We start from the raw sequence: 16529 nt of genomic DNA on the forward strand, positions 1-16529 counted from the left end.
GGGTCTTGTGATAGTGAGATATTGTAACTCTCCCACGACACTCCGATATAAAGTAGGATCATAAAAGAGAGGAGCATCATCTTTTGATAACCTGGTAGTAGAGCTCAGGGGAGTAGACATAGGCTTTGCATCTGCCATAGAAGCTCGGTGAAGTAAAGTAATTAAGCGCATATGTGCATTGATAGAGAAGAAGAAGATCAGAGGAGGCATAATGAACTTCAATACTCAAAAAATAATTTAGGTGTCCAAGATCTTTAATAGAAAATCTAAGACTTAAGCATTGAATCAACTGTTTAATAATGGCAAGAACAGAACTCCTAGTGATGATGATATCATCAACATAAACCAGTAAATAGACAACCAGATCATTATCTTGAAAAATAAATAATGAGGTATCAAAAAGTGAGATAAGAAATCCTTGAGATTGAAGATAAGAGCTAAGACGTTGGTACCAAGCTCGCGGGGTCTGTTTGGGTTCATATAAAGCCCAATCCAATTTGCACACATGATGAGGGTAAGAAGAGTCTTCAAAACTTGGAGGTTGAGCCATGTAAACATCTCCAAAAAGTAAACCATTTAAGAAGGCATTATTGAAATCCAATTGGTAAATGGGCCAGTGTAATGAAACTGCAAGAGCAAGAACAACTCAAATAGTAGTGGGTTTAACAACGGAACTAAAAGTTTCAAAAAAAAATGATTCTTTCTTCCTGATGAAAACCCTTAAAGACCAGACGAGCCTTGTAGCGAGCCATTGAGCCATCAACATTCTGCTTGATCTGAAAAACTCATTTGGATCCAATGATATTATAGTGGGGTTGAGGAGGAACAAGATGCCAAGTATTATTGAGTTGGAGAGCGTAAAACTCATCCTGCATAGTCGTGCGTCATTTGGGGTCAAGATTAACATGTTTAAATGAAGTGGGCTTGAGTGCTAGTAAAACATAGCTAAAGTAGGCAAGGGAAAGTGAGTAGTGGGTAATAGAGAATACACAGGGTTTAAGAGAGTTGGTCATAGAGCAGATGATCATGGGAGAAAGAAGGTTTAATAGAGGAGAAGGATGAGAGCCGAGAGGAGTCAGATGAGTCATCAGCGGGAAGGTGGACCACAGAGGAAGTTGAGAGGGTTGGATCGAGAGAAGCAGGAAGAACAAAAGGGACTGTCGAAACAGAAAAATTCAGGTGAGGAGGATCTGGAGGGGGTAAGACAATGGGCTGGGACATAGCCCACTCAGAAAGATCGAGTGAGAGAGGACGATCAGAGTGACAGACAAAACCAAACACAGACTCGTCAAAGTAAACATGATAAGAAATATAGGTATGCTTGGTGGAAGGATCAAAGCAGAGATAACCCTTGTGACGAGAGGCATAGCCAAGAAAAATACAGGGTTTGGTTTTGGGTTGAAATTTAGAGGTATGATAAGGGGTCATAAGTGATAATGCATGAAATGCATATTATATTATCATAAAATCATACGTTCATATAAATTTTTATAGTTTAAACACCCTTGTTTATGTTGTTTTAGGTGTGAAGGAGCTACGGTTCGAATTTCACTCGAATCAGAGTTAAAATAAAGAAAATAAAGCAATTTTAAGGTTTTTGAAGCAGTTTTTGAGATAATTCAGATCCAGATCTGACCCAAGAGTTCAAATTTGGATCATAGATCAGTTATCAAGCTAAGATTATCCATTGTTCACATGATCCAAGGTTCAAAATAAGAAAAATTTAGAAAAAAAAACCCTCAAAAGGTGGCGACTAAGCTAGTTTTGCAATTAATTTTATTTTAGGATTGTTTTTTAATTTTTAATAATTTATAATAGTTTAAATAGGAAAAAACCTAGGGGCTACATGTCCCTTATGCTGTAAAATGTCTTCTCTTTATCTTTTTTTTCCTTTTCTTTTTCTTTTCTTTCTTCTCCCTTATTTTCTCAAACTATCTTCCATCGTGTGTCACCTTCGTTCCCAATGCCCACAATGTTTTTCTTTTCTCTTATTTGCTTTGTTTTCCTGGTGCTTTGATGTGTTTTTCTTAGTGTTTTTGTTGTGTTTTGCAGGTTGCAACCGCTCAAGTAGAGGCTTTGATTCAGATTTGGTTCACCATCTACCACCATTGAAGACTGGTTGTGTTCTCTCTTCAACCGGTTTTCCTTCTTTTCTTATGCCACGATTCTCCCTCTTCGTACCTTGGTTTTCACTTGGAGGCAGCAATTTAAAGAGTGTAGCAGCCATAGAAAGGACGTGTGGAGTGTTTTTTAGCATAAGAGTCCACTATTTTCTCTCCCTTTTCTTTTTCGGTTTTTATTTTGATTTTTTTTAGAAAAAATATAAAGAAAATAAATTTTGGCCATTTTTCTTTTGAGTTTTTGTTTGGGTTTTTTATATTAGGCATTATTTATCACTTAGAGTCGGTTTATGGTGTCTGGTCATTTTCTTGTTGGTATTTTCATCAAGTCTTGGTTCGTTCGGGTCAAAGAACTTAACCGAAAAGGCACGTCGGGAAAGTTCTGGTTTGTAAAATTTGTATGTATAGATTCGTAGCGAAGTATATTTTTATTTTTGATTTGATTAGATTAAGTTTAGAGTAGATTTAGATCAGATCTGAGTTTCTTAGTTTTTAGATTTAAGTTTTTCTAAAAATAAATTAGGCAAAAATTAGGGCTTTTCATTTTTTAGTGTTTTTCTTTATACTTTTGTTATTTTCTTGAAATCGTTAGGCATAGTTTAGTCTATTTTTGTGATTCATGTGATTTTTAGTTAGTTTAGGTTAGATTTAATTTAGATCATGTTCTTTATTTTTGGTATTTATTAGATTAAATTATTTAGAATTTTTAATTAGTTGATTTAGGGTTTTTGTAAATCTTCTTGATTTCTTTTCAATTTTCGTAAGTAGATCTGAATATATTCTATTTATTTTTAGCATTAGATTAGTTTAGTTATTGTTTAATTCATGTTCTTGATTTTGTTAATTGCTCAAATTAGTTTTTGTTTAATTGTTAGTTAAATTAGAAATCGATAATTAAAATAGACTAGAATAATTAGTTCTTTTATTTTTTTTAATTCAACTGAATAGGATAGTTTATTTTCTGTTTTTATTAGTAGTTAATTGTTTTTTAGTTCCATAAATTTTAATTTTAATACTTAGATTAGAAAATAGTTAATTATCATTTTTAATTAAAGATTAATTAATAGCCAAATTAGATAAATCACAATTCCTATTTTATTTAGTCTTTTTAATTTTTGTTAAATCTTGTTTTACGTTAAATCAGTTAGAAGTAAATTAGTTAATCATGTTAGAACATATGCTATATTGGTTTTTTGAATTAAAATTTTGTTAGATTAAATTAAGTTAGCCGATTTATTTTTTATTTCAATTATCGTTTCTTCCTTTAATAGTTTAGTCAAGAATATTTTCATGCAATCATATTAACTTTAGTTACTTTCTGATTTTTATTTAATTAGTTATATTTAACTCAATTCACGTTACTCTTAAGATTAGATTTAATTTAGTTGTTCTGTCCTAGTTAGTTTTAATTTTACTTTTAGAGTTAGAATAATAATAGGCGATTTCTTTTAGTAGTTTATTTGCATTAAGAATTAATTAGTTAGTTATTTTAATTTCGTTCTTTATTATTTCTAGCATTCACATTTTAGTTTAGATTCTTTTAATTCATTAGTTTAGTTCAACATTAGATTTAAATCGTATTTAGTCTTGTTAGAGTAACAACAACCGATTCATGCTCTTAGTTTTAATTTGATTACTTTATTAGATTAAATATTTGTAGGATAGTTTTTTTATTCCAGCCTTGTTTGATATTTATTTCATAAAGCTTGTGTTATTGTTAGTTGTTAATTTGTTATTTAGTTTTTGTCTTTTAGCTAATTAGTTTTAGTTCTTGTAATTAAGTTAGCATAGTTTTCTTTATTTGTTTTAGTTAGTTAATGTAAATCAAAGTACTTAATTTTTGTCTTTTAGTTGTCAATTGGTTAGTTAGATTCTTTGAATGAACATTTTTACTTATTTGATTAATTTAGTTAATTTCAATAGCGTAGTTTAGTTAATTAATTTCATTCTTATTGGTTCCCTTTTAACTTAGTTTTCTAAAATTTTGTAAACCTTGTATTTGGTCCCCTTAACATAGTTCCCTTTTTTATTTCAGAGGCCCTTTAGTAAAGCCCTTTTATTTCGTAATCCTGATAGTTTCCTTAATTTTTTAAACCTTTAGGGTAGGTCCCCTTTTTATTTATTGCCCCTCTTAATTATATTATCATTAATTATTTAGTTTGAGTATATTTGGGTAGTAGTTCCCTTGGCTTTTTATTTTTTATATTAAAGTCCCTACTATGCCAACATAAGGAGGAGGGTGGGTGAGGTGGATATACAAAGAAGAGGATTATAAAGCTCCCTGAATTTCATCTGAGGGCCCGAGCATATTAGAACTTTTACTATTTTTATTTTTTTTTCAGTTAGCTAGTAAATAAACAATAGTGTAATTTTCTTTTCTCAGATATTAATAAAGTTAAGTTCAGGGAGTTATTTTTACCTAAGTTTCATTCCCTATGGAGACGATCTGACTTGCTACTCTACAATGAGTGCAATAACTGGTTTTTAATTTATTATTTGGTGCGCAGTTCTTGATTTAAAAATTATTGTTTTTAAAATCATCACCAATAAGCAGATAGCAGTATGCACCAAAAATATGAAGATGGTGTAATTTTCCTGTAGTTTCTGAAAGAACAATAAACTTGATAGATAAACTCGACAGTCACTCTCTTGTCCACCGAGAGGATCAAGCACTCTATTATATAAGCAAAATGTTGTTACAAGAGTTCTGGAATACACGATTTTGATATAACGATAACAACTATCAAAAGATAATAACAACCATTATCATTTTTTATAAATACAAATAATATTATCAAAAATGATAATTCTGATCTCATGTTAACTCATTTGGTTTATCCAAAACATGAGATCAGCCATGGAGGAGTCCAACTTCATTTGACGCTGGAGTTTCTTTCTAAGAGAGACTTCTTTATAATGATTTTGTCGGTTTGATTTTTATCCTTATCTCGTTTAGTTGTAACTGCTTGGTTGTTATCCTTATCAGTTTCCTCTCTCTTCCATACGAGTTTCCTCTCTGCAAATTACTTCCTTTGTTTTGTGTGAATTTCGTCTTTGCAAAAACATTTTCTCTCCCACATGAAAGTCCCTCTGGAATCGATTCCACAAGAGTGGATCGATCCTTCAATCAGTGACCCTTTTCTCTTCTTCTGCGCTAAAGTTGGCATCAACTCAGATTGGGTGAGCGAACTAGACAATCGGTGATAGAGAGAACGCGATCAATTTTGGGCCAACACTCTCTGTTTATTCATTGAGAGAAACATAGGTCACGCAATTTTGATCGATCCCCAGGGCCATTGATCATCTCTCTCTCTCTACTTTTCCACCATTTCATTCTTTAGGTTCGTGTTATTAACTGAGCATAGGTTTAGGGTTTCAATTAGGAATTGAGTCGATCATGGGTATTTTATGGTTTTGCTTTTGTAAATTGTCCTTTATGGTGTTAGGTACACGACATTGATCATTGTAGGAGACGGCAAATTAGTGCCTGAGCCATTGACGAGGAAAGTGCAAAAATTGGAGGATTTTGAGTCTTATCTGGTGTTTCGATAAATTTTCATTCTAAAGTTTCTGAATTTTTGAGATTTTGCCTCATCGAGGTTTTGTTGGAAATGTAACACCTCAAGGTTTTAAAACCTTTAAGAATGCGTAAAAATTTAAAAATTTTCTTTTCTTTTTAAATAAATAGCAGAAATGATTTTTGGCTTTCAGTTTTAAACCTCGGGCACGTTACATTTCAGAAACCACAATATAGCTAATTTTTTTTTAAATTTATACAAGCATTATATGCAAAAATTCTTACACAAGGTTCAGAAAACAAAATATTTAGGAATAAATCCTAAATTAATCCCTGGATCTTGGGAATATGGTTTTTTGATGTTGCTCCTGTCTAACACCCACTGCATTATAGACTACTCAATATCTGAACCTGTAATTTCCATAAAATAGGGTCAGACTTATGTCAACCAGATAAGTTATTAATCAAAATCAGACAATTCAAATATTAAGCATGATTTCCATAATTTAAATTCAAATCAAAATGCATATATCAAAGAACAATTATGCAATTTAAAATAATTTAAAATATGATTATGTATGATACTAACAGGGCATATTTTCATATCAAATTCTATGAAAGAGGTCTTTGTTTCGATATTTAACCATACTCCTAGTACGATAGGGGACACTCTCGTCTCAGACTAAGCATTCTGTGGGTATATTATTCTAATGTGAATTACCCGAATACTGACTGAAACTGGCTCCCAAAGCAAACTGTCAATGATCGAAAAGTGTCTTGCAAATGACTAGCAAACAAGGAGAATCAGATGCATCCACTGACTGCGGCAGTCTGAGGCCCGATGACCTCGACCTCCTCAACCCAAGTGACAGGAGGCTCCGAAGAATCTATCGCTCTTAAAAATCATCATCATAACAATGTCACTCATGACTGTACCACTACCCCTTCCAAGGTAGGCTAAGACCTGAATGGGCTAGAAAGGTTCTTTTATAGGACTTAAACATTTTCAAAACTATACTCAATAGCCCAAATACTCTTTTACAATAAACATTAAGCCCATTCACCATTTTCTCTATAAAAATGAGAACTCGCATGTGAAGTAAAACAATTTAAGTTTGTTTGTAGACATGACTCATACAGTAAATGAGTGTCTTATTGCACCTTTTTGAATTAGAAAGTTTGCACAATAAAATATTTTAAAATCAACATGCTATACATAATTTCTCTTTTTATCGAAAATCATCAAAGTCTTGACCATAGTACTTATCAAATTTTGAATGATTTTATTTCAAACTCGTAAAATTCAAAATCTTGTCATTCAAAATAAGTATTTAATTCATGCAGATATTAAAATATGTATTTGATCATAAATCAAATTTAAATAATTATGAATAAATAAAAAACATGTCTAATATAAAAATTATAAGATTTTAATAGAATAACTAACCTTATTTTTTGATAGAACAAGGGGGAACAGGATAACAGACTCGTGCTTTGATTTAATCTGGTAAAATTTATTATATTAGATAATGGTTTTCTTTTGAATTTTGGGCAGTGTCTACCCTATAAAATTAAAGAAAAAACTTTTTAAAGAATTATTAAAAATCTAAAAATTGTTTAAAAATAATCTTGAAAATTTTATAGAGATTTTTACAGAGTTTCCTCTGTAATAACTCAAATGTTCGAAAATGGGTTCAAACTCGAATTTGAGTTGTAAAAATTTGAACATGACTTTGCGTCACAAATATTTTTATAAAAGTTTTTCAAAAAAATTGACTGAGGTATTTACAAAGGATTTTGAATTTTTTTTACAGTTTTTTTTTTTTATAAAAATCATTTTTTTTAAATAACTATAAAAAATTTTGACATAATTCTAAAAATTTTTGACAGAATTTTGATAAGAATTTTGAAATTTCAAAGATCTTTTAGAAAAATTTTCTCAAAACTACTGCTATACTAACTTTATTTTTAAAAAATCTTTAAAAAGATTTTTCCAGAACTTTTGCTATAAAAACTTTATTTTTCAAAAATCTTTTACAAAAATTTTGTGAGAACTACTGTTATAGTAGTTCTGAGTACTTAAAAATATTTAGAAATATTTTTAAAAGAACCTCCCCTCCGCAGAGATAGAAATGGATTGAATTTTGGCAAAATTGTCAAAATTTAAATCCAGAGAGAGAAGTCCTAGGGTTGAGAGGGAGAATATGAGGTCTTATAATTATGAATTTTAATCCAGAAGAAGAATTTGATTACTAACCTGATTTAGAGAATTTGGACAACGCTTTTTGCTAAATTTAGCAGAACTCCTGTAGGCAGCACTCTCGACTCGTCAAAACTCCTACAAAGGAACATATATCGTTTGGGGAGAGAGAGAAGAGGCTAGAAGGTGTTTATTAGATTTTTTTAAAGATTTGACAGAAGTTTGGGTTTAAAATCTAGAGAGATAAAGCTTAAGACTAGAGAGAGAAAGTAGGAGGGAGAGAGAGCTTAGAGAGAGAAGGGGGTTCAGAACTTGGGAAAAGAGAGGGGTTTGAGAGCTATTTATAGGGGAGAGAGGAGGTGCCGCCCCCACCCCTGTGGGCCCCACTAAAAATAGTTTTTTTATAATACTTGTCAATATTTTGTTAAAATATTATTTGTTTCTGACATTTGTCAGAGAGAGAAGGGGGTTGTGTCACCTCCTCACTGTGAGGTGACACATGGCAGCCATTGGTTTTGGGCCTATGTTTTTTCAAAATCATGGTCTCTTGAATAAAATAATATAAAATATTATATTATAGTTGATTTTCTATTTGTTTATACTCAGACTACTCTTGATCAAATCTCACCTTTCAGAAATACCATATAGGAATTTGAAAGTTACTTTATTACCCTTTTGCAGTTCAAAAAATTATTGGGCCTACCATTGAGGGTGGAAAATTACTATTTTACCCTTGCCAAATTTATTAATTTCCTAAAAATATTCTTAAAATAAAAATTACTATTTTACCCTTATATAGTTGAGGATTTTACCAAAAAAAAACCATTGGCTTGGCAAATTACTATTTTTTTCATGACAACTTAATTTATTACAAAAATATCTCTGAATTCTAGTTTTTGAGCAATCCTCTACTTGATTTTATTAAGATTTAAAATACAGTTCAAGTCATCATTTTGACCAATAATTATCTAAGAAATCAGGGTTTTAAAACTATAACTCATATTTAGAATAGATCAAAACCAGAAACTTGAATTTTCTTCAAAATTTAGTAATCATTAAAATTTTTGGGTATTACAAGAAGAGTTAGGGTCTTCTCCTATTTTTTCATCTAATTTTGCTTTTGATTGATATTAGATGAATTTTGTTTGTGAATGCTTTCAACGTTGATTCTTTGATCCTTGTTTAATATATTTAAATTATTGTTGTAGTTTGGCATTAATGTGCTTGGTCCTCCTTTGTGCTATTGAAGTTCCATCCATGTGGAAACTTTTGTTAGCTTGGCATAAAGCTCGAGAATCAGAAAAAGCCGAATTATAAGATCAAAACCAAATGATAATTATTATATGATGTCCTGCTTTTCCTTTTCCATATTTTCAGTTCATATGAAACGTAAGTTCGTATGATGTCTTGTTTTTTTTTTCATATTTTCGGTTCTTCTACAAAACATGCTTTGAATCTAATTAATTTATTATGTAGTAATCGTTGCAGGTCATTGATTTTTAGGTTTCTTTGAAAGCATAATTAAACACTAAAATCTGCAGACTTAATGCACTACTAAAATAGCTATAGAGAGCTATATTATCATATCAACCAAGCATTCAATGAAAACATATGTCTATTACATAAATGATATAAATCATAAGTGCAACTTTTATTGACCGTATTTTTCCTGTACAAATGTGTTGAAGATGATCTGTTTGCTCAAGACCATACTTTGGATCACCTTAGGATTTGTGAAATTTGATGGCCAGTTTTATCTATATTATATGCATAGATAAATCAGCATTTTTTTAACCTGAGCCAGGCATAAGCTTGACACGCAAGTTGGCATGGTGTGTGCCTTTCCTTTTTCAAGATAGGATGGGTCTGCAGGCGGCTCGTGGGTCCAGTCCATCTTGGCAGGATTTGGGTAAGGGGGTTTTGGCCTCTAACCCAGCTTGTTTCAGTCTGACCTGTCTTAGAAACAAGCTTAGCCAATTGCCCACCCCCTAAGGGAGCTGGCTTGGGAATTGGGTATGTCCCGACTTGAATCTAAAAAGAAATGGCTAGTATGCTTAATTGCAGCTAGATTGGAACTTTGAACTGTCTCAACTTGAATAAATAAAGAATTTAACTTTATCGACGATATGTAAAATCAGTACATTTTTTAGATTTTAAATAAATAAAGAATTTAGCTTTATTTATAAATTAAAATTATATTTTTATTGTTTATCTGTAAATATTGGTCTTATACGTGCTCAATTACTCAATTATGGCTAACAAGGATAAAATTAGTATTTTTAAAACTATTTCATACATAATACTATTAAATATTTAAATCATCACGCAAAATAATAGTTTTAGTGAGTCACAAACTCATCTAGGTATTTTTGAGGTGTTTTGAACTTAAATAGATACATTTCAATGGTTTTCAAAAAAAATTCTTAAAAAGGGTATTTTGGTTATAAAATAAATTTTGGCAAATATTTTAATCAATAAATTATGATTTTAAAAAGTACCAAAACCATGAACTATTTAAAGTTAGTATGATTAAATAATGTGAATAAAATATAAGAAATTATTTTTTTTTAAAATAGAGATTTTATTATAAACCTGAATTCTATACGGGTTCAACCCAATCGATCCAAACATAAAATTTTAAGGATTTTATGCATTAAAATAAATATTATATTCTATTTTTTTTATCATGGCTTTGTTTTAAAACAAAGGCTGTTTAAAACTAAATTTTTATTAGTTAACTAGGTTTAGGTTTTTAATTTATAATTTTTTTATATGTCGTTTGGATTGCGATCAAACCGGACCCGATTGGGGACCCGGTTTGGTTTGTTCGTCGTGCAAGGGAGAGAAAACCCTTTTAACCTGTCTCCTTCTTTCAACTAAGCCAAAAACCCTCTTCACGCCTTTCTCGTTCTTCACTTCCTCTACCCTCTCCCTCTCTTCTCCGGCGGCAGGGCACAAAGACGGAGCCCCCACCACAGCAGTCGCCTGGACAGTGGTCGGATGACCACCCAGCCGACTCTCTCTGCTCCCATCTTTATCATCTTTCTGTTCCCAAAAAGGGCGGAATCCCCCTTCCGATTTGTTCGCCGGCCACTACCCGATACCACCGCCTTTCCGGCAACCTCCTCAGTCGCCCTCCGTGCACGAACCACCAATGCCGCCTTTGAGCCTTGGGAGCACTTGCCGGAGTGCCCCGAATGGCGGGAGCGTCGCCACCCTGTTCGAGCCATGTAGTCTCTCTCTTCCGCAGCCCAATCGCCCGACTGGCCAAACGCCGGAGGCTTCGACGGAGTGCCACCTCCCTTCCCTGGTCCTCTGCGAGAGTACAAACATTGGTTTCTCTTTGTTTGGTTCCTGATCGTAGCACTCATTTTTTTGCACAAATTTTGGATTGTCGGGTTGCACTTATAGAAGCGAGCAACGCAGCGCATGTTGCTACAAAACTAATGGGATTCTTCAATTGGGTAAGCTACCCCAGTCATTTCTTGTTATTTTGCCTTGTATTCTCATTTTTTCTTTTTGTTTACGTTTAGCCGATTGGCCTAATTAGCGCGTATTTGGATTTTTCTTGCATTTTCCCTGCTTTGGGACTTTTGCCTAAAAGATCGGAGTCTTCCCCACGCCTATTGTTGTGCTGAGGTAGGTATTCTACTTTAGCTTTATTTTTTATTTGTTAATTTTCTGTTATTTTATTTATTTTCTAGCAAAAATTTCATCGAGAACGTTTTTTCTTGTTTTGCAGGCCGCTGTCGACACCTCTGTCAGCCATGACAGTGGTAGCATTAGTTTAGTCATTTTCTTCTTCTTATTTTCTGTTATGGATTGGATTTTCAAGGGAGTAAGATTTTTTTCTTAGAATCGGATGCCTCGACCATCGTACAAATGTTGTGGCTATGCTTTGGACAGCCCGCAGACACGTAGAGACACCCTAGGTAGCTGTCTAACTTTGTTTTGGACTTTTAGTATATTGTTTTAGATAGAATTATTGATTTGTATTATAATTTTTGTTGAAAATATATTTTGATGAATTTATCGTTACGTGCGCAGCATAGTAGCACTCTCCACCAGGAAAGAGTTGAACCCTTATTTGTGTTTCTTCTTTGGATTTCTTGGCGATCGCACATGCATGCCAAGTGTTCGTTCTTTTGGTTGAGTGTATCAATCGTTGCAGATTTTAAAACCCTACAAAATTTTGGGTTTTGCTACATTATTTTACTAGATCTACGAAGGTAAGATTCCTAAACTAAATTTGTAAAATATAGATTCTTGTTGTTTGGTTAATGTAGTGTGTGTTAACACTATGTTGCGTACGAATCACAACATAGTGCATACTTAAAAAATTAAGTGTAGAAATGCATAATTTGATAGTTTTTTCTGAATCAAATTAGCAACGGCATTATGTTATGCATGATTAGCTTAGTGTATTAGCACTGATAAGCATGCGTTTCCAACATAGTTCCAAAAAAGGGTTTTCAAATATCGTATATGCATGTTTGAAACTTTATTTCAAAATAAGCTTTTCACATGTTATTGATATACTTTTGATTTCGTTGTTTGCATCATGAACATGCACTCGAGAGTGCTCAAACATGCGTAGTTAACCATGTTAACACGTATATCGAGAGTATGGTCTTTGTATGTTCATGTGCATACTTTATGTTCACAAATAAAATGTGCTTAGATAAATTTAATAGTGTATTTGTATTAGTAAAAATACTTTTATATATATATATATATATTTGACTGTATTGATTTGATTTATAGGTACATAAAAGAGAAAATAAACGATACTTATTGCTAAATATTACTTGCAACTAGAGAAGTCATGCACATTGAAAACAATACAAATTGTAAATCAAGTAAATATTCATGGTAAGTATGTGGTGTAAATGCATCACACAATAAATTTATTTTATTATATGCAACACTTTCATACTCACACACATCACTTAGTTGTGGATATCTACGACTGATGTGATTGTAGTTCGGAGATCATGCTGAACATGATTTTAATGTATGGGAATTGAAGTGTTCTTCTTGATGCGGTTCAACTAATCATGCTAATCATGATTTTTTATAGTAAAATATAAAGTGTGTTTGTTGCAGGTATATGTTTGAGCATGTATTGTGTGAAATGATTGTTGCATGATTGATGTGATTGACATGTCTATTGAGAATGCATGTATGAAATGATAATTTTGTAAAGCATGTCATGTATGTAAACTATAAATTCTGAATGTATACTTTGAAATGAATGAATCATGTGTTGGAACATGAATACATTTTAACGTGTATCTTGTTTGTGTATTGAATTATGATGTGACATACATTAAGTATGAGAAATTGAATTATCTATGACATGTTCATGTATAAAAACACATGTGGAAGAATCATGCATAGAGCATGTTGTAATTGAATCATATATGAAAGCATATTAGAAATGGATCATGCATGAGAGCATGTGTAGAATAAATCATGATATGATAAGATCATGCATGAAAGTAAATTGATTATGCCATGCAGTATGCACGTTGACATAGTTACAAGATGACATACAACATGCAAGAGGGCATGTAAGATTAAGTCATGCATATGGCTTAAACTGTTTAGTCATGTGAGAGGGCATAAGCTGTTGATATTGTAAAATCCACTACAAGAAAATCGTGGATTTGCGACGGACGATATCCATCGTTAATCCATAGCTAAACTGTTTAGCGACAGATTGACGACGGATTAGCGATGGATAGCGCCCATCGCAAATTTTTGGTCGCTAATTAGTGATAAAACTTATCTGTTGTTACTTCCATCGCTAATTTACGACATATTAGCGACAAACATGATCTGTTGCTAGTCTGTCGCTAAATAAGCATCACAGATTTTGTTTTGCGACAGACATTATCCGTCGCTACTCTGTCGCTAAATTTTAAAAAAAAAATTGCTCCCTGTCGGGCGGTATTCCGACAGCAATAAGCCAGACTTGTACCACATCCGACATGTGTTGCTCAGGGTCTTAGACCCGAGTGGACCGGCCCGCCACTGTAGGGTCTTCTGCACAGAACCAGCGTGCTCTCCGGCGTCATCGTCCTCCGATATCAGCCCTGCTGTCTTCCGTGAAACTTTTGTCCAGTGGCCGCTCTGCCTCATCGTCGTTCTCCGATATCAGCCATTTTGCTTTTCTGCTTCCCTTTTCCCTGCCACTTGGCCAGAGATGCCTTGATATGCTTCACTGACGATGGTCGAGGAAATGGCCACCGAAAGAACCTTTGCAACGTCAATGACCTCGTCGGCGATGGTGTTAACCCGGCCGCACTGAACTGCTTTGCGCCCTCCACGACGACCTGAACTTTGTCGCCCTCCACGAAGAAGTCAGTTTAAATCGAGTGATGGAGAGGTCGATTTAAATTTTGAACGGGTAAAGAAGAAAAATTTCGCGCTCTAGATGGGTCGGTTTAAATCGAAAATTAGCGATGAATTTAGTGAGGGAATTTTTTTGTTGCTAATTAGTGACAGATTAGCGAGGGAAAAATTCCCTCGCTAAATCCGTTGCTAAAATGTTTTTCCTATATTGAGAATTAGTGACAAAAAACTAGCGTCGCTAATCCGTCACTAAATAGCAACGGATTAACGATGAATTTTTATTTCGTCGCTAATTTCACAAATCATACGAATGTTAGCGACAAATAGTTTTCTCTAGCTAATCTATCACAAATTTGCGACGAAAAAAATCCATCGCAAATTTCCGTCACTAATTATCATTTTTCTTGTAGTGATCTAATATTTTTCTTTGATGATTAAAATGAATAAATGAGAAATTATTGATGCATTTATGACTATAATTATGAATTCTTGATTTTTTTTATTGTCTTGATTTCGATTAATTATGAACCTTTGTCTCAAGTTATGAAGAATATTTCAAGAATAGTTAAAAAAGCTAAATTATAAAGATTAAATGAGTTTGTATGGTTTCAGACCTTAGACTTTTGTTCTAGATCTAAAATCATCATTTGGATCCAATATGGATCTGAGGTGTTGTTTGGATTAGATCCAATTTAAAATAATAATTGGATATAATGATTATGATTTGGACCCTCATAGGGGACATCCTATGTGGACCCCCATTTGGATCCAAGAGTTTATATGAATTAAAATATTATCTAGTTTTAATTTAGATAAATAATTAAATAAATATATATATATATATATATATAAATGATAATTAAGATTTTTAATTAGAAAATTTATTTAAATCACTAATTGAGAAATTTAAGAGGGTGGGGCATCCCACACCTCTTGAAGAGTTAAAATTTGTTAGAATTGTTAATGCTTACTTGTTGAATAGTCAAACCTAAAAATCCTACTTAAATAAAATTTAAAAAAATCAAATAACTAGAGAAATAGGGGTCTAGAAGGAGGTTTGTATATAGAAAGGACTCATCTCTCCCTCCACACGATTTTGGAGAGGGAGAGTCCTTTCTTAACTAGGTTAGGGATGTGAAGAGGCTATATATACCCCCTCTCACATGCCTCTCTCATTTTTTAGAAAATTTCTCTCTTTTTTCCTTTTGCTTTTCTTCTTCCTCTTCTCTTAAAAATGTCTAGGAGGTCTGAAGTAGGATGTGCAATGATTAAACCTACACAAACTTCAGTGGTTGTAGTGGTGTAGATATCAGACTACCCGATTTCTTCTTTGTCTTAAGGATTTATCAATTTTTCAGGTAAACTTTACGTAGTAGATATTTTTTACGTACATCAAGCATGCAAATATAAGTTATATTTATTTTTAGTAGCATATTTACATGTTTGGACCTATTATACACATTTTTCTTTATGAAAATGTGTTGTTTGGATTTGCCAAATATGAATCATGAGTTTTTCATAAAAAATGATTTTGAAAAAAACATGCCTAAATAGGTTTCTTTGTTGGTTCATGTTACATTCAGTCATAGTTTGATTATTTTTGGTGATATTCATAAGTTAATCTATATTGTATCTAATTAAATCTAAAATATTGAGATTTCAAAGGTTTTATGGTCTCAAGAAGATTTTAACAAAATCGTTTTCTGAGAAACCTAAGTTTAAGATGACTGATAAATTATTCCTGACCCATTTCGGAAATAAAATCAATAGCTCTTCTAATATCAGTCCAAAAAATCTAAATAAAAATACTGGGTTAATCTACATATTTTGCTATTGATTTTAGATCTTGTTTTACATGATTTGGATTCGTATTGAGGAAGAAAAGTCTGTTTTAATAGATCTCGAGTTTCTGGCTCTAGTTATTGGACTGTTTCGACCTAACTCTGATAAACATTATAAATGGCCAAACCAAACTACTCCGAATATTTTATAAACATTTTGGGTGAAGTCTAACATATAATGAGAGATTCGGTAAAAACGGTTTTGTCAAAAATGTTTTATATAAATTTCAAGAAAAAACATTAATCTGATAAAAATATTACAATTTACAGATTCTGGATTGAAACTCTATCAGAAGAGGGTTTCGTAAAGGTTTTTTAATTATTTTTGTACTCATTATTTTTTAGATCGGTTTGCTAGGTTGTATTCTTGACAGGTACAAACAATCACAATAAAAATATGGTGATTTTATATGTGATCTGTTATTTCAAACATATTTTATAAAAATGGGTCACCAAGGATCTAAATTTTTCTAATGACTTGTGCTTGTGATTAA

General features: G+C 32.4%; 1 long non-coding RNA gene across 1 annotated transcript; it reads left to right on the forward strand.

Moving 5' to 3' along the window:
• The first annotated feature begins 10844 nt into the window (after positions 1-10844).
• LOC149829421 (uncharacterized) lies at positions 10845-11875 on the forward strand. Its single transcript, XR_016433555.1, has 3 exons — positions 10845-11301; positions 11442-11476; positions 11580-11875. It is a non-coding gene; the product is annotated as an uncharacterized LOC149829421 (long non-coding RNA).
• Positions 11876-16529: the final 4654 nt, after the last annotated feature.

The sequence above is a fragment of the Nuphar pumila genome, chromosome 8 (genome assembly GCF_984573655.1).
Source record: "Nuphar pumila chromosome 8, dmNupPumi1.hap1.1, whole genome shotgun sequence".
Lineage (NCBI taxonomy): Eukaryota > Viridiplantae > Streptophyta > Magnoliopsida > Nymphaeales > Nymphaeaceae > Nuphar > Nuphar pumila.